Genomic DNA, 20,331 nt, shown 5'->3' with positions numbered 1-20,331 from the left:
CCCATAACTAGGCACCCAAATTCTTCCGACGAGATATCAGAGTCCGGTTTCCTTAACCTTGAATCGAGAGACGAGAATGTTCAAGCGTTCGTGAGAAATATTCTCATCCTTGAGAGCATCATCTTGGGCTACACGGATTTAGCTATTGAGACTTGTGTGGATGGTGATGTTTAAGGCTTGGACACGAAGAGGTACCATTCTATCCTTTCGGCTCAAGGCATCGGCTACTACATTTGCCTTGCCAGGATGGTAACAAAGTTCACAATCATAATCGTTCAACATTTCGATCCACCATCGTTGTCTCATATTCAGCTGTTTCTGATCGAAAATGTGTTGGAGGATTTTGTGGTTGGTGAAGACGGTACTTTTGGTTTAGTAAAGATAGTGTCTCCACAGTTTGAGCACAAAGACAACAGCTCCAAGTTCGAGATCGTGAGTCGTGTAATTTCATTCATGAATCTTCAATTGTCGGGAGGTGTAAGCTATAACTTTCTTCCGTTGCATCAATACACACCCAAAATCATGTTTTGAGGCATCGCAATATACAAAAAAATCATCATTGCCTTCGGGAAGGGATAAGATAGGTGCGGTGGTTAACTCCTGCTTCAGGGTTTGGAATGCCGACTCTTGTTCAGCTGCCCAAACAAATTTCTTCCCTTTGTGAGTTAACGCGGTTAAAGGACGTGCAATCAAAGAGAAACCTTCGATGAATCTACGATAATAACTGGCGAGGCCTAAAAATTGACGAATATGAGTAGGAGTCGTGGGAGTCTCCCAATTTCTTATGGCTTCGATTTTTGCCGGATCAACTTTGATACCTTGGCTACTAACAACGTGGCCAAGAAATTGAACTTCGCGCAATCAAAATTCACACTTAAAGAATTTGGCATAGAGTTGCTCTTTTCTCAAGAGTTCGGGCATGAGACGGAGATGTTGCTCGTGTTCCTTCTCACTTTTGGAATAGATTAAGATATCGTCTATGAATACGATAACGAATTTGTCCAGATAAGGTTGCATACGCGATTTATAAGATGCTGTATTCATGGATCTTACAAGGAACTCATAATGACCATACCGAGTTCGAAACGCGGTCTTAGGCACATCTTCTTCCTTCACCCTCAATTGGTGATAGTCTGACCGTATATCAATCTTCGAATAAATGCTCGATCCTTGAAGTTGATCAAATAAAGCATCAATCCTTGGGAGAGGATATCGATTCTTGATTGTCAACTTGTTTAGTTCGCGATAGTCGATACACATAAGGAAAGATCCATCCTTCTTCTTTACGAACAAAACGGGAGCGCCCAAGGCAAAGAACTTGGTTGAATAAATCCACGGTCTAGCAATTCTTGTAGTTGACTCCGCAACTCTTGTAGTTCAGAAAGTGCAAATCGATAAGGCGCGCGAGCAACTGGAGCAACTCCTGGCACTAAATCGATCTGGAGCTCTGCCGTTCGCGGTGGCAGTAGTCCAGGCAACTTTTTCGGAAAAACTTTTGGAAATTTACTAACGATTGGGACTTCATTAAATTTCCGATATCTGCTAGGTGGAACCGGCACAACCCGCCCGTCGGCGGTGTGTCTGACCCAATGTCTACGTTCGTTAAGAAATGGACGGCCCCCGTTTATTCTAGGGATTACGGTACCATCGGAATGATACTGTGGCCCCGGGAGACTAGGGCTGGGTGGAGCTGGGATCTCCTCGGGATCCTCGTCACTGTCAGAGATGACCATCAGGTCAGGCGAGTGACTACTATCCCCAGAAGACGAGTCGTCAGAGTCGTCGGAGGGTAGAGGTAACGGAATAGGTGAGTCAGCAACAACAGTTGGTGAAGTAGCAGACGAGTCCGAATCACTCTCCAAGTCAATAATCAAAGGTGGTATGTCCGACATCTGAAGAAGGAAAAATAACTTTTTCCATGTCAGTAAGACATATAGCAAGCACGTAATCAGGCATAGTAACAACAGTAGACTAGATCATCTACAGCAGTACATTGCAATAATAGCAGTAACATACTGAAGTGTCATGCAATCAAAAGCAGATAGTAGCATGCAGTAGTGAGAATATACAGTAGCATATGGAAATAACATATAGCAGTAATAGTAAGCAGTAGCATACAACAATTCCGCAGAAACAAGTAAACGAGCAAGTTGTAGATTAGTCCTATTGGTGAATTTTAATCGACTCGGTCAAGACACACTAATGCAACCTAATTCCCTACAACCAATGATTTTATACCAAATGTGATACCCCGTCCAAAACCTCCATGGTACAGATCATCAACAACAGGTCCATTACACGGTATAACACTATATGCTGTTTTAAAACAAAATTTGCATTCATAAAAAGATAATATTTTTCCAACGACAAATGTTTAACAAGAGTAACGTGCTTCTATGAATAGAAAGCGTTAACAAAAGTACGTGACACCGAGGTCATTACAAAACCATAGTTCAAATAAAACATAAGTGATGAATGCAAAGTAAAAAGTTCCATGATTGAGACATCTCTAAAAAATGCAGCGGAAGTCTAACACATCAAGTCTAATACAGCGGAAGCAATAAGCGTCTTAGTTCCCTGAGAATAAAACATGCTAAAAAGTCAACACGAATGTTAGTGAGCTATAGTTTTATTGTAAATGATAATGTAATGTAGACCACGAGATTTCGTATTCAAAAAAGTATGAAAAGTATATGCTTAACCGTGGGCACTTGGTAACTAACTTAACGTAAAATAATATATCACCCCCTAAAAGTACACTTGGCGTGTGCGTTAAAACATACAAAGTATTAAACACCCGTTAAATGCTAGCGCGACTAGCCCGAGTGGGGATGTCAAACCCTATGGATCCATATCTAAGATTCGCGTCTACTGGTTCATAAACCAATAGTTAAACATTACCGAGCTAAGGGGAAAATTTGTGTTGTTATATCACCCACACATATATAAAGTTAAAGTACTCGTGTCTAGTATGTAAAACATAAAAAGCGCATGTATTCTCAGTCCCAAAAATAGTAAAGTAAAAAGGGAGCTATAACTCACAGTGAATGTGCTATAAAGTCGATATGAAAATGTAAGCAAGTAGTAAGTCGGTCCGAAAGGTCCTCAACCTAAGTCAAAGGTTACTAAGTCAGTAAATCATCCTCAAAAAGTTTAAAGGTAAATAAGATAAGTCATAAGTATCATCATTAACATCATTCGTGAAAGATAAAGTAAAGTTTCAACAAGAATAGAGATAAAAAAGAATAGCTGAATTCGTACAGCTGCTACAATCTCTACACAAACTGAAATGACGCGCGATCAGTGGCCAGGGCTCCGTTTATGAGTCCTTTTACTTCTATACGAAAAATAGATCCTAAATCGATGTCGTTTGATCGTGGTGACGGTCAAAGCGCGAGTAGGTCAGAAATTTCAGCACGTCGTTACAAAGACGTAGTGAACTTTGGAAGGCTATAAATCCTAAATCGTACATCGAATTTAGACGAGTCTTAAACGAAAAGTTATCTACACATCAAATTTTTGGAAATCAATTTTCCAGAAGCTCCAGGAGTCGGATCAGTCTCTGAAAAACAGATTCAAGTGCTCCGGTGGGTTTCTTGGTGTTGGATGCTTATCACGGTTCTCGTCCTTGATGCGTATAAGCCTCAAGTGTACAACTCTTTGATGTTTTAGCATCATTTTGACCAAGTGTTAACCATCAACACACTTATTAACATTAAATGAAAAGAAAAACCAACTCTTTAAGAGTTTCATGCTACATGATGAACCAAAGTTACATCCTTAGCATTAAGCATTGTTTCTCATTATCTTTATATAAGTTTATGTGCCTTTACCATATGCAGATGATAAAGACTTGATTTTTTTATCACCATAAAAATCATAAAAAGGTTACAAGTAAATGAGATCTACAACAAACTTAGATCTCAAGTATTATGAAACCCTAAGCTAGAAAGCTTGGATTCTTACAAGATTAATGAGACCATAAGCTAGAAAGCTTATATCTAAACAAGATATATGAGACCATAAGCTAGAGAGCTCAGATCTAGTAAAAGTAATGAGATCAAAAGCAAAAAAAGCTTAGATCTAAATAAAATGGTGAAACCCAAAGCTAGAAAGCTTGGATCTCTAATGTTCTTGTAGATCCTTAAAGCATAAAGCTAGATCTACAAGTTTTATGAAAATTATAAACACAAGTTTTGATGTTTTAACAAAAATAAAGTGATCTTAAGCTATAAAACTTAGATTCAACAAAGTAATGAAGATTCAAAGCTAGAAAGTTTTGATCTTTTATGTTCTTGAAGATTTTCCATCAAGGTTTGAATCTTCAAGATATAACAAGATCAAAAACCTAGAAAGCTTGATCTCTTGATGATGATGATGATGATTATGATGATGATGATGATGATTTCGTGACTTAGAAAGAAAAAGGAAGAAGAAATTCATGAAAAACTTACAAGTTCTTAAGCTTTTAGTGTGAGAAAGACTAGAGAGAAAATTTGAGAGAAAGTGTGTGTGTTTTGAGAAAGAAATGAAGTGTGAAATGAGAAATCAAGTTTGAATTTAAAGTGGTGGTGGTGGTGTACATGGCCGACGGCCTTAAGGGTATTGGGGGAACCATTTTGCTTTTGCATGGGTGGTGGTACAAAGGTGGTGCTTGTATGTTGGGATCCCATGCAACATGGTGTAGGAATTTGTACAAAAGCATACAAGTATGTTGGCTTATATCTAAATGGGTTTTGTCCTACATCTTAATGGATCATAAGTCCATTTAAAATGGGCTAACATAATAGTCCAATAGCCAGAGTAGGGTGGGCCTAAGTCCATTAAGGTAAAAAGTCCATTAAGACTAACTAGTGTGCATTAGTAAAACACTAAGCGTAATTAAGCAACCAATAAGCCAAGTAATTGTCATTTATAAATAACAATTAGTTTTAAGTAGTCATAATATTCCAATTATGACAAAAGTTTAACGTGTACTAAGTACATAGCTCGTTCTAAACGACAAGTGACACTAACGGTGTCATACCCCATCTTAATCCGTCCGGACGAAGTCACTAACATCTGGTTCCATTGCGATGATCGACTCCAAATAATGACTTTACAATGAGCAAATGCACATCGGAAGTTTTCTTTCATACCTGAGAATAAACATGCTTTCAAGTGTCAACCAAAATGTTGGTGAGTTCATAGGTTTATCATAAAACAATAAAATTCATCATTTTGATAGACCACAATATTTAAATGCTGCATGGTACAAATGGGCCCGAATCCTACACCCACCTTTAATGTACATGCTATATCTTTTAAAAAACAGTACACCTTTCTCGTGTACGAAATCCTTTTTCATAAATCTTAATAACCGTACACATATCTCATGTACAAAATATAGTACACATAACCTGTGTATAAAAATCATTCTCTCGATACATAACATTCATATCAATTGGTGGCATTTATCATGTCCACATAATTCAATGGTGGCAATTATCATGTCCACATAATTCAATGGTGGTAATTATCATGTCCACATAATTCATTGGTGGCAATTATCATGTCCACATAATTCAACAATAATCCGCAGAACTTCTGTCTGCATAATAATTCATTCGAGGAATGTTTTGCTTGTGTCTATCTCGTCAAACATTTATAAAAGCATTTCATGTATTCGCAATTCAAAATATATTTCAAAAGCATTTAATAAAGCAGTTATAAAAACAGCGCATGTATTCACAGTCTCAAAAATGTAAAGAGTAAAAAGGAATCAAATGAACTCACCATACTGTATTTCGTAGTAAAAATACATATAACATCATTGAACAAGTGTAAGGTTGGCCTTGGATTCACGAACCTATATAATTTGTATATTTATTAATACACATAATCGTAATCGAATAAGTTTATATATATATGACTTATTAATTATATCATTTTTATATTAATAATATATTTATGTTTTATATATTCCTTTTATATAAAAAAATATTTTGTTATGTTATATGTGTTAAACATAATTATTTATGTATTTCATTTATTTATCAAAACAGTGGTTCTAATTATATTAAGTTAATATTAGTACAGATAAATGTAATGATAATAACGTTAATAATATACTTATGTTAATAATAATAATTCTTATTATTTATAAAATGATAATAATACTAATATTTATGAAAGTACCAATAAATTGTATCATTTTTATAAATATATTAATAATACTAATCATAATCATAATATTGATAATAATACTTAAAATGGTAAGATTTATAATATTAGTATTACTTATAATAATACTAAAGATAATATTAATAATAATATTACTTAATAATATTTATAACAAGAATCATAGTAATAATAATAGTGATATTAATAATAATACTTGTAACAATATTGATAATTATAATTATGGTGATCTTAATAATAATAATAATAATAATAATAATAATAATAATAATAATAATAATAATAATAATAATAATAATAATAATAATAATAATAATAATAATAATAATAATAATAATAATAATAATAATAAAGGAAACTTGTGTATACCCTTAAAAACTTCGAGTAAAAAGAAATGCTCCCAACAAGACTCGAACCCGCGACCTCTCGGTTACACCCAACACTCCTTAACCATTCATCTATCACCTAATTCCGATTTAATTCTGTCCCTAATTCTTTTTAACCCAATTTATTCGTTGCCTTCTCAAACCAAAATCCCATCGACATGTTTCATGATATCAACTTGTCATTAATTTATTTTTGCATCGTGTATCATTTGAATCAGCCCAAAAATAAAATAAAATATCGAATGGGTGTTGGCCCAAAAATAAAAATAAATCAACCATAACTGGGATTGTGTGTTCTTGACCCAAACAGGTGGGGTTCGTATGAAAAGAAAAAATAAGAATAATAATAACATAGAAACAAACACAGGTTAGTGGTACAGCCTGTCTGTCATGCTTATCTTTATCATCAATATAAAATCGAAAATCAAAAGTAGGAAAGGGACGTAGTTGTACAGATTCGATGGTTTTGGGTTTTTGGTTAACATATCAACCACGAATAGCAGTAGCAGGAGCATTAAGAGACAACATAAAATGGGTTTGATGTGGTGATGTAAGGTGGGTAGCAGCGGTGGTTTTCACAAGACAGAGAGAGGAAGAGAAATATGGAGAGAGAGGTGGTAGGGTGGCGATGGTGGCTGACGGTGGTTATGGCTTCGGTGGTGTTTCATTGAAAGTGATGAAGTGATAGTGGTTCGGTGGTAGTTGTCTTGGTGATTGTGGTGGTTACGAACCGTAAAAGAAGAGTGATCGGTTTAGTGGTAGTTTGTGGTGGTGGTTTGGGTTGCATTTGCGAAAATATAAAAGGAGAGTAGTAGTTTGATCGACGGTTTTATGGTGGTTGTAATAGTAATATTTGATGATGGAACTTGGTGGTGTTGGTGATCAAAACAAACCAGAATAGAAAGAGAAGCAGCAGCATCTCAAGTTACTCGATAATGGTGTTACGATGGTGTTCTTGATGGTATGTTTGAACGGAGAAACAGGTGATAGTAGTTCATCCATGGTGATGTTCAAGTTGGATTTTGATCGAGTAACAACAAGCATAGATAATGATGATGGTTTCGTTGGTGATTGATTGTTGTGATGAGAGTGGTGGCATTTAATGATAGGTTGCGGGAGAAGACGGTCACGGGTGTTGGGTTGTGGTTGCTAATTCGAAATAGAAACAGAAGGGTAGCTGAGCAGTAGCAGGTGTAGTAGCAAGTAGGTTCCGTCTTAAATTTATTAATCGAATGTGTTTGATCACAGGGTAGTCGATGAACAAGTTAAGTAGAGAGATAAAGAGAGAAATAGAGAGGTGATATAAACTTACGGTTGCAAATGGTCAAGTATGGTGATCATGGTAGTGGTGATTAAATGAGTTGTGTTGTAGTGGTAGAAGGTTGTTCTTGGTCACAATAGGAGAGAGAGGGACGAGAGAGAGAGGGGAATTAGGGTGATCGTAGGCTGAATCATAAACAAATAGCAATGAGCAGCAGCGTAGCAGTGGCCTACAACGATTAAGGTGGTGGTTCTCTAAACGATTCAAATAATGGAGATGAGTTGTGTAGAGTGGTGAAGGTCGGCAGTTAGAGAAAAAGATGAATGATGATGTTTTTCCAATTCTGCAAGTGATATATCTATGTGTATATACATAAATGTAATTATAATGATAATAATATATTATGAATGTTAGAATTCAAAAGGTGTAATAGAAACATACAACAAAATTCTTGTAGTTTTGGTTGTGGCAATCAAATGTCACGATTTAGTATAGTAAATAAGAAAGTTTACACAATTAGTGGAGACAGCAAGAATCATTCGGATAGAGATATATAACAAATTTTGATTGTGGTGATATTATTGTGTAATAAATGTTTTTATTTAACAAATGACTAATATTTATTTTTGTCATTATGGTATAAAATTCGATCATTAATTTGTTAAATAAAAATTACATCAACTGTCCCTCTCAATTCTGGGTAAGATATAAAAAGTGTTAAAATTAAATAATTAGATCCTAAATATACTTTTAATAAGCCTATAACTTATAAAAATCATTTTCGAATCACCGTTTATTTTAAAATCACATAAATTCCCTTTTAACTCATTTACTAACAATTGAATGACAAACGAGCGTTTCCGTTGTTTATTAAATAACTTCGAAATTACTTACATATATATAACATACTTTATATCTTCACTTTTATAATAAATTTTATTATATCTTATATTAATTCACATATTTATTTATAACAAATTGTATATAATAGTTTATTAATATTCTTATGCATAATTATTTATATTTATATATTTATATATATTTATTTATTTACAAATAATGGTTCGTGAATCGTCGGAGATAGTCAAAGGTATAAATGAATTTATTTAAATAGTTCAACAATTTGTAGACTCAGTTTAACAGACTTTGCTTATCGAGTCGAAATTTGTAGACTCAGTTTAACAGACTTGGCTTATCGAGTCGAAATCATATAAAGATTAAGCTTAAATTTGGTCGGAAATTTTCGGGTCGTCACAGTACCTACCCGTTAAAGAAATTTCGTCCCGAAATTTGAGTGAAGTGGTCATGGCTAACAATAAAAATGTTTTCATGACGAATATGAGTTGATAAATAGAGTTTTATCATCATTGAGTAATATGAATAAAACAATTTGATTATTCGAAGAGTACGAATGAAGCTATCACAAAAGAGTGAAATGAGTATATGAAGATTTGAATTAACCGGTGACGTAGTCACGATTGAATTTAGAATTCAAGGGATTTAAAGAAAATCTTAGAAATCTTAAAAGATTTGATTCTTCGGCGAGTAAGGAAATTAAGATATCTATAATTGAATACGTTGATCTGTCTTGATTACTCTGTCTGATATTTCCATTATAAATTAAACTTTTTCCGTTCCATTATTTTCACCATTCCTATACCTTCTTTCTTAATTCTTACATCCAAAAGATTGTGAAAATGCTTAATCCAATTCTGATCCTTGTCCTTATCCTGACTATCACCACAATCATTCTCCTTTTCCAACTTCCACCGGAGGAATCTGTTTTCTTCTACTTCGCCCTTGGGGTTATAGTGTTTGTAATTCTCCCGTATTTTTATGTTGCGATAAACATTGACATACACGGTTTGTAATTTACGTGTTGTTATCGGGCTTTATATTTTCCCTTATACTTCGGAGCTCCATGCTCTTGTTTTCTCTTCCCGACTTTAATACAAGCGAATAATGATCCAGAATTCATAAATATGAATTTCGAAATGAACATAGTTAATGTTCTAAGAAAGAAATGGTAATAGCACGATCTTGATTCGTCAAATTACCAGAATATCCGGGAAAGATAGAACTATCAAGAAAATATGTTCTTGATATGTTTATATATCAGATAAAATGTAAGAGTCGTGTAACATGGCACATGATGACATTATAATCTATGAATCATCATGTTGCATTTAGAAACTCAGCATGACTTACTGTAATATAATCACGTTGATCAAGTGTCATTATATTATACTAACTCATGCATCAGTTCCCAACATTACTTCAATAACATTCATGTTTTAAGCTCGAAAGTTTACAGAATATAGAAACTAACAGTTTCTATATGATGTAACACTGATAGCACGAAGAGATTAATGATTTCAGATAAGAATAGTTATGAAAATATCTTCAGAAATATGGAGGATATTTATAATGAAAGATACGATGATATTTTGGAATTTCTAATATCGAAAGATGATGAAGAAAATTTGTCCGCAAGAGTTTGGAGTCAGAAGCAAGGTATTCGCTAAAGATTTCATCAGAAACAGAATCATCAGGATTCTTAATGTACAAGTTTAGTCCTTGTGATTTGTTCAGAGACTCCTTCGTAGTTTTCTTAATCAGTTTTTCAGTTTCAAACTTTTTTTGAGCCTTGCCAACATACAATTCTTTATCATCAACTTTTGGCTGTTGAGGTCCTTTACAGTTTTTGTTGCTTCATTCAACTTTTCAAAATTCAGAGTATTAATTTGTAGACTGGGTGCTTTTCAGAATTTCAGAATGGAAGATCATAGTTCTAAGAGATGAATGTTATACATATAACTATTGATGTAGACATACTGTGAGTTTTCAAAGTACTGATTATTGATTCCCGATAATTGGCATGGCAGTTCTCGTTACAAGATGATAGGGTTTTCAATGAATAACTATAATGACTTTTTGGAGAGGCTAAAGTCAAAAGGTAATGAAGTTGTTGGTACATCTGCTAATAATGTGGTGGAATGTAAAAGGTTCCCCGGTAACAATAAAAGAGCACGCATATATATCAAGGTTATAATAAGGTTGTTTCGAACGAAAAGTCGAAGTTGACTTGCTGGAGCTGTGACAAAATTGGTTAATTTGAAAAGGAATTGCAAAGTTATTTTCGGTAATAACAACGCCCAAGGAGCTAGCACAGATATGTGTTAAACGTTTACTCAGTTTTCGAGAGTTTTTCAGGTGCATAACTGTATGCATCAATCTTTTCTTCCGTAGATGAAGTGTGGTTAGTTCATCCTCTCGATTGAGGTGTTTCAAGAATCATGATAGGTTTGAACGCGGATTGTAATCGTCAAGATACAAATGAGATTTAAGGTGAAATCAAGTGGCAAACTTGAAGAAGTTTTTAGTTTCATATGTTATAATCAATATTTTAATTCATTTTAATTGTCCAACATTATTAGTCCACAGTCGATAGTCCACAGTTAACAATTCAATAATTCATATATAATATTCAAATTAATTAATACGTATCGTGACCCGTTTACATGTCTCAGACTCGATCACAACTCAAACTATATATATTATTGTAAAATCAACCTCAACCCTGTATAGCTAACTCTCGCATTACTGCATATAGAGTGTCTATGGTTATTCCAAATAATATATATAGATGCGTCGATATGATATGTCAAAACCTTGTATACGTGTCCCGATATTTAAAGTGCGTAGAATAAATAACAGAAATTAAATGACGATAAATTAAATGTGTAAAGTAAATAACAAAAATTAAATGACGATAAATAAAATTGCGATAATTAAATTGCGATAAATAAACTGCGATAAATAAAATGTAATCAGTTAGCGTGGATTCTTACAAAATTTCTCATAGTTAATTTGTTTGTTTCTAACAAATTTTATTTTATCAAATGTTTTCTTCATTATGCCACTTGTTGGATTATGATAAATCAAAATCCAAATATGAAATTGGATGAATATGGTTATTCTGTGGTGAACGGATTTGTATATCGGTGGATGTAAGTAGGATAGTAAACGATTGTTGAATCAGCTTCGAAGAATGTACATTGTAACTTATTAATGTGAAATCTGGATATTCCTCGGGTATTACCTACCCGTTAAAATATTTTCACAATTAACACTTTGTACGAAAGAATTTTTAATTACAATCTTTATGAAAACATATATACATATATATTTTCTTCAGATGTAATCATGGATTCATTGAGTTAATATGATATTAAACTCATTTGGTTTACCGTTAGAACTAGAATACATAATCTCTAAAACATTTAGAGATTACTTAATCTCCATGAAGAACGAAGATAATCGATGTAGAACGATACGTAGAACGATGATTATACTCGAGGTACAGAATGAGATGTTGAGGCATGGATTGTTGATGGTACTGGTGCTGTTACTGATGGTACTGTTGGTGCCGGTGATGTTGTTGAAGTTGGTACATTTTGCACCATATTCTCCAAATTTATTTTTCGAGCGCGAAGTTTGTTGACTTCTTCTATTATTCCGGGGTGATTGTCGGTTGGAACGAGTGAATGAATAAGGTTTAGAATTTTAGATAGAATATAATCTTAGTGAGATATTTGGGAATTGAGAGAGAAAATAGTATTACAAACAGGTTCGCCGGTAAGTGTTTCAGGTTCATCGCCAAGAGGTAAATTCAGTTGGTGGAATGGAAAGGATCGCTTTCTTCTTGTCTCTGTTGGTTTAGTCGACTACGAACCCATCGCCAATTCATCCCGAATTGGTGATGACTGATTTTGTTGATCCATTCCAGTTATACTGCTTTCGAAGCTCAAGTGTGTTTCCATATCGGAATAGCTGTCGGAATTCGAGGAACTTAAACTGGTTGAGGGATTCATCTCGTACGGTCAGATGAAGGATTTTCGATAAGAATTAGATTATAAGATGTAGATTCGTACCCTGCAATACATAATTTACATATGCATATATAATACTAAAATCCCATAAGTTACAGAGGAATCTACGGAAGTTGTCAAACAAAGTCTACAGTAACAGATATGCTAAGATATGAATTAGCAGATACGCTAAGATACGAATTTTTTCTATACACTATTCATGCAATCATTGCAGTAAAATGTGTCTAGACTAAGAATGATAAGCAGGTAATTTCCTAAGGATGCTAAACAGACGATTTCCGACAAAAACGATAAGCAAAACTTTTGACATGCAGACACGGTCGAAGTTCAGACTTACTAATGCATCCTAACGACTATCAGTTAGAAACACTAATGCAAGACCTGGTTCACTAAGACCACCGCTCTGATACCACATGTCATACCCCGTCCTAATCCGTCCGGACGAAGTCAACAACATCTGGTTCCATTGCGATGATCGACTCCAAATAATGACTTTACAATGAGCAAATGCACAGTGGAAGTTTTCTTTCATCCTGAGAATAAACATGCTTTCAAGTGTCAACCAAAATATTGGTGAGTTCATAAGTTTATCATAAAACAATAAAATTCATCATTTTTATAGACCACAATATTTAAATGCTGCATGGTACAAATGGGCCCGAATCCTACACCCACCTGTAATGTACATGCTATATCTTTTAAAAAACAGTACACCTTTCTCGTGTACGAAATCCTTTTTCATAAATCTTAATAACCGTACACATATCTCGTGTACAAAATATAGTACACATAACCTGTGTATAAAAATCATTCTCTCGATACATAACATCCATATCAATTGGTGGCAATTATCATGTCCACATAATTCAATGGTGGCAATTATCATGTCCACATAATTCAATGGTGGCAATTATCATGTTCACATAATTCAATGGTGGCAATTATCATGTCCACATAATTCAACAATAATCCGCAGAACTTCTGTCTGCATAATAATTCATTCGAGGAATGTTTTGCTTGTGTCTATCTCGTCAAACATTTATAAAAGCATTTCATGTATTCGCAATTCAAAATATATTTCAAAAGCATTTAATAAAGCAGTTATAAAAACAGCGCATGTATTCTCAGTCTCAAAAATGTAAAGAGTAAAAAGGAATCAAATGAACTCACCATACTGTATTTCGTAGTAAAAATACATATAACATCATTGAACAAGTGTAAGGTTGGCCTTGGATTCACGAACCTATATCATTTGTATATTTATTAATACACATAATCGTAATCGAATAAGTTTTTATATATATGACTTATTAATTATATCATTTTTATATTAATAATATATTTATGTTTTATATATTCCTTTTATATAAAAAAATATTTTGTTATGTTATATGTGTTAAACATAATTATTTATGTATTTCATTTGTTTATCAAAACAGTGGTTCTAATTATATTAAGTTAATATTAGTACAGATAAATGTAATGATAATAACGTTAATAATATACTTATGTTAATAATAATAATTCTTATTATTTATAAAATGATAATAATACTAATATTTATGAAAGTACCAATAAATTGTATCATTTTTATAAATATATTAATAATACTAATCATAATCATAATATTGATAATAATACTTAAAATGGTAAGATTTATAATATTAGTATTTAGTATTACTTATAATAATACTAATGATAATATTAATAATAATATTACTTAATAATATTTATAACAAGAATCATAGTAATAATAATAGTGATATTAATAATAATACTTGTAACAATATTGATAATTATAATTATGGTGATCTTAATAATAATAATAATAATAATAATAATAATAATAATAATAATAATAATAATAATAATAATAATAATAATAATAATAATAATAATAATAAAGGAAACTTGTGTATACCCTTAAAAACTTCGAGTAAAAAGAAATGCTCCCAACAAGACTCGAACACGCGACCTCTCGGTTACACCCAACACTCCTTAACCATTCCTCTATCACCTAATTCTGATTTAATTCCTTCCCTAATTCTTTTTAACCCAATTTATTCGTTGCCTTCTCAACCCAAAATCCCATCGACATGTTTCATGATATCAACTTGTCATTAATTTATTTTTGCATCGTGTATCATTTGAATCAGCCCAAAAATAAAATAAAATATCGAATGGGTGTCGGCCCAAAAATAAAAATAAATCAACCATAACTGGGATTGTGTGTTCTTGACCTAAACAGGTGGGGTTCGTATGAAAAGAAATAATAATAATAATAACATAGAAACAAACACAGGTTAGTGGTACAGCCTGTCTGTCATGCTTATCTTTATCATCAATATAAAATCGAAAATCAAAAGTAGGAAAGGGACGTAGTTGTACAGATTCGATGGTTTTGGGTTTTTGGTTAACATATCAACCACGAATAGCAGTAGCAGGAGCATTAAGAGACAACATAAAATGGGTTTGATGTGGTGATGTAAGGTGGGTAGCAGCGGTGGTTTTCACAAGACAGAGAGAGGAAGAGAAATAGGGAGAGAGAGGTGGTAGGGTGGCGATGGTGGCCGACGGTGGTTATGGCTTCGGTGGTGTTTCATCGAAAGTGATGAAGTGATAGTGGTTCGGTGGTAGTTGTCTTGGTGATTGTGGTGGTTACGAACCGTAAAAGAAGAATGATCGGTTTAGTGGTAGTTTGTGGTGGTGGTTTGGGTTGCATTCGCGAAAATAGAAAAGGAGAGTAGTAGTTTGATCGACGGTTTTATGGTGGTTGTAATAGTAATATTTAATGATGGAACTTGGTGGTGTTGGTGATCAAAACAAACCAGAACAGAAAGAGAAGCAGTAGCATCTCAAGTTACTCGATAATGGTGTTACGATGGTGTTCTTGATGGTCTGTTCGAACGGAGAAACAGGTGACAGTAGTTCATCCATGGTGATGTTCAAGTTGGATTTTGATCGAGTAGCAACAAGCATAGATAATGATGATGGTTTCGTTGGTGATTGATTGTTGTGATGAGAGTGGTGGCGTTTAATGATAGGTTGCGGGAGAAGATGGTCACGGGTGTTGGGTTGTGGTTGCTATTTCGAAATAGAAACAGAAGGGTAGCTGAGCAGTAGCAGGTGTAGTAGCAAGTGGGTTCCGTCTTGAATTTATTAATCGAATGTGTTTGATCACAGGGTAGTCGATGAACAAGTTAAGTAGAGAGATAAAGGGAGAAATAGAGAGGTGATATAAACTTACGGTTACAAATGGTCAAGTATGGTGATCATGGTAGTGGTGATTAAATGAGTTGTGTTGTAGTGGTAGGAGGTTGTTCTTGGTCACAATAGGAGAGAGAGGGACGAGAGAGATAGAGGAATTAGGGTAATCGTAGGCTGAATCATAAACAAATAGCAATGAGCAGCAGCGTAGCAGTGGCCTACAATGATTAAGGTGGTGGTTCTCTAAACGATTCAAATAATGGAGATGAGTTGTGTAGAGTGGTGAAGGTCGGCAGTTAGAGAAAAAGATGAATGATGATGTTTTTCCAATTCTGCAAGTGATATATCTATGTGTATATACATAAATGTAATTATAATGATAATAATATATTATGAATGTTAGAATTCAAAAGGTGTAATAGAAACATACAGCAATATTCTTGTACTTTTGTTTGTGGCAATCAAATGTCACGATTTAGTATAGTAAATAAGAAAGTTTACACAATTAGTGGAGATAGCAAGAATCATTCGGATAGAGATATATAACAAATTTTGATTGTGGTGATATTATTGTGTAATAAATGTTTTTATTTAACAAATGACTAATATTTATTTTTGTCATTATGGTATAAAATTCGATCATTAATTTGTTAAATAAAAATTACATCAACTGTCCCTCTCAATTCTGGGTAAGATATAAAAAGTGTTAAAATTAAATAATTAGATCCTAAATATACTTTTAATAAGCCTATAACTTATAAAAATCATTTTCGAATCACCGTTTATTTTAAAATTACATAAATTCCCTTTTAACTCGTTTACTAACAATTGAATGACAAACGAGCGTTTCCGTTGTTTATTAAATAACTTCGAAATTACTTATATATATATATAACATACTTTATATCTTCACTTTTATAATAAATTTTATTATATCTTATATTAATTCACATATTTATTTATAACAAATTGTATATAATAGTTTATTAATATTCTTATGCATAATTATTTATATTTACATATTTATATATATTTATTTATTTACAAATAATGGTTCGTGAATCGTCGGAGATAGTCAAAGGTATAAATGAATTTATTTAAATAGTTCAACAATTTGTAGACTCAGTTTCACAGACTTTGCTTATCGAGTCGAAATCATATAAAGATTAAGTTTAAATTTGGTCGGAAATTTCCGGGTCGTCACAAACGGTCGTAAAAGCATTCGAGGATGAAGTTAAGTGATTAAGCACTTAATAACACGTTGTAAGGTATTAACGAAAGTAATTAGCATGAATAATGATCCCAGAATATAATATAGCTCAGTACGCACAAATACGCAGTTTCGTGAAAGTAATAAGTATAAATATAAGTCGAAATAGCCGGGTCGTTACAGATTGGCTACCAGAAAACACGTCTAAAGATCTCGCTACTCTGCAATTCAATTTATTCAAAAAGGTAGCAAATTTATGTTTCTAGGTTAAATCCTATCGATGATTATTCGTTATTATGTAAAAAAATTAGTCGTCAATCAGGTTATTGATTAATTGTTTAACTTTTTTTTAATCATTTATAGCAGTTGTAAATAACCTAATTCTTTTAAGAAATAATTGTGTTGTTGGTCCTTCCATTTAACCCCAAAAAGCTAACAGCATCCCTCAAGTTTTTTTTAGCTTTTAGCGTCCCTCTATTATCACCTTTTTTGATTACGCGTCCCTCCGTCAACTTTCTGTTTAAAAAGTCCGTTAAGTCATGCCATGTGCCTTGCATGTGAGGGTAAATTTGTCTTTTTACTCTTTCCTTCACTAAAATCGAGGGACCACTGGTGCAAAAATTCTTATAATTTATATATTTTTAATTTATAAATTCTTAAAAATTATATCCCATCTTCTTCATCTAAACAAAGCTTGTTCTTCCCCAAAATTACAAACCTTAATTTTTTTTTTTATAAAATAAAAATAAAAAACTAAAACTAAATCTACACAAAATGAATTTATCCCTAACTATACCTAAACCAAAACCAAAACCCGATCTACCAAATCTACAAAATATCAAAACACTTCCAAAACATCAATATGATCTTCAACTAAGATTTTTCAAATCATCAATTTGATCAAATTAATGACTCAAACTGATTGAGCTACCTTCATTAGGCAGCGATTAACAGTTTTCATGAAGATTAAGCTCCAAAACAACTGCTAAAATGAGAATCATCAATGAACAAGTGAAAAACACCATGGATGAACTTGAAATATGATTTCGAGTTCTAGACCATTTCAGTGAACAAGCTCAACATGAAAGATGTTTAAAATCATCATTCAAGTGCTCGACATCCATCAATTTGACCTGAAACAACATGTAATTAGCGAATTCGATCCATGTAGAAACAGTTAACTTTTTGCTCCAAACTTTGACTATCAAATTCGTCTTTGATTTTGCGAGTTTAGATCTGAGAATGTACAAATAGATTCACGAGATGATTTGCAACAACACTGCACTTTTACTTTTCACTAGATCAACCTGAAACAATCAGAAGCTCAAATCGGTTCACGAAGAACACGAACGAATACTCGATTCGATTCGATATGAATTTGTTGTTGTTAATCGATACTGATGAGTCTCGAGGATTCGGTTTTTGATATAGTTTGATTCTTCGATATCAATTTGTGTTTTTAATGCTTGTGATCTATGAAATTTATGTCCAGTTCGTTATGTGAGAATAAAAAAAAGAACGGGGAAGGAAGTATTTAAAAGAAAAAGAGGATGAAGATGAATCTGACAGATGGTTTCAGATTCAGATGAAGAAAAACGCAAAGGACGAATTTACCCTCACATGTAATGCACATGTCAAGGGTTAACGGAGTTTTTTTTAATGGCAAGTTAACAGATGGACTCGGTATCTTAAAATGTGATAATGAAGGGACGCTGTTAGCCAAAAAAAACTTGAGGGACGTTGTTAGCTTTTTGGGGTTAAATAGAGGGACCAACGGCACAATTATTTCTTCTTTTAATTTATACAGGTTTAGCATCCATTGAAGATAACCTAATTCTTTTTTATTTCTGCAGGTTTAAGCATCAATCGAAGATAACCTAATTCTTTTCATTTTAACGTTATCGATTAGCCCTATTTCCGTCAAATCTACAAATGGAAATACCCTAATACTTTTGATTTTTGCAGGTTTAAACATTGAAGATTCCTAACTGTCGATTTTGGTAAGTGACAATGGATGTTGATGATTGATCTTAATTATTAATGGACCCAGCATTAGGAAGTTTTTTTGGTTATAACGTTATCGATTTGTCCTAACAGTATCCGTTTTTCCTTTTTTTAATTTCTGATATTGTCCGATTTTGTGATGTTTATTTCTTCAGATTCAACTTCAATGAGTTGCTATTGCTGTTGAGTGGTTGTATGAAATGGCTGTATAATTTGGTGATTTTTTACATGTAATAATGTAGAACTAAGATTCAATAGGTGTACAATTTGGTAATTTTTACATGTTATGTTATTATGTAGTTTCTTATTGATAATTTTGTTGTGTATTAAAACTGGAAATTCAACATTGTTTCTGCTATTTTGTGTCGACTAATAAATGCAAAGAAATTCTGAGCTGTTGTCCAGGATTTAGTGCCGACTGTTATTATGTCATTGTGCAAGTTTTTTTTTTTTGGAAATTCATTTTGTTAAAAGTAGGAATAAAGTGCCTGATAGTGCTCCAAATGAACATATATTTAAGCACAATGTCCTTCCAATATGTAAAGCTTTTAGTTACTATTGTTCTATTTTTATGTAATAATCGTTTAAATAAATAAGTGCGAAGACAAAAGAAGAAAACGACGATTTGAAGACGCAAACGACCAAAAAGCTCAAAAGTACAAAGTACAATCTAAGTGGTTCAAATTATTGATAAGAAACGTCTCAAAAGTTACAAGAGTACAAGACGCAAAACGCAAAGTACAAGATATTAAATCGTACGAAAGGACGTTCGAAAATCCAAAACCGGGACCTGAGCCAACTATCAACGCGCGACGCAACGGAGCTAAAATTACAAATCAACTATGCACATGAATATAATATAATATATATATAATTATATAAAATTATATATATATATATTATACATATTAAATAAATATGTCGACAAGCTAGGAGCCAAAAAGTATGTGACCAGGAAATGACGGCCATGCGATCGCATGGCTAGAAGGCACAAAACTCATGCACTCGCATGAGTTACTGTAGCAGGCCACATTCTATAAAACTCACATTTTCTGGCTGAAATTAAACACACATCTTTTTCTTTTCCTTTTCTGTAAGAAACATATATATACATATATATATATATATATATATATATATATATATATATATATATATATATATATATATATATATATATATATAAAGTTT

Source organism: Rutidosis leptorrhynchoides, chromosome 9, assembly GCF_046630445.1.
Source record: "Rutidosis leptorrhynchoides isolate AG116_Rl617_1_P2 chromosome 9, CSIRO_AGI_Rlap_v1, whole genome shotgun sequence".
In the NCBI taxonomy this organism is placed as follows: domain Eukaryota; kingdom Viridiplantae; phylum Streptophyta; class Magnoliopsida; order Asterales; family Asteraceae; genus Rutidosis; species Rutidosis leptorrhynchoides.
The sequence above is the reverse complement of the archived record's forward strand: the minus strand, read 5'-3'. Positions refer to the sequence as shown.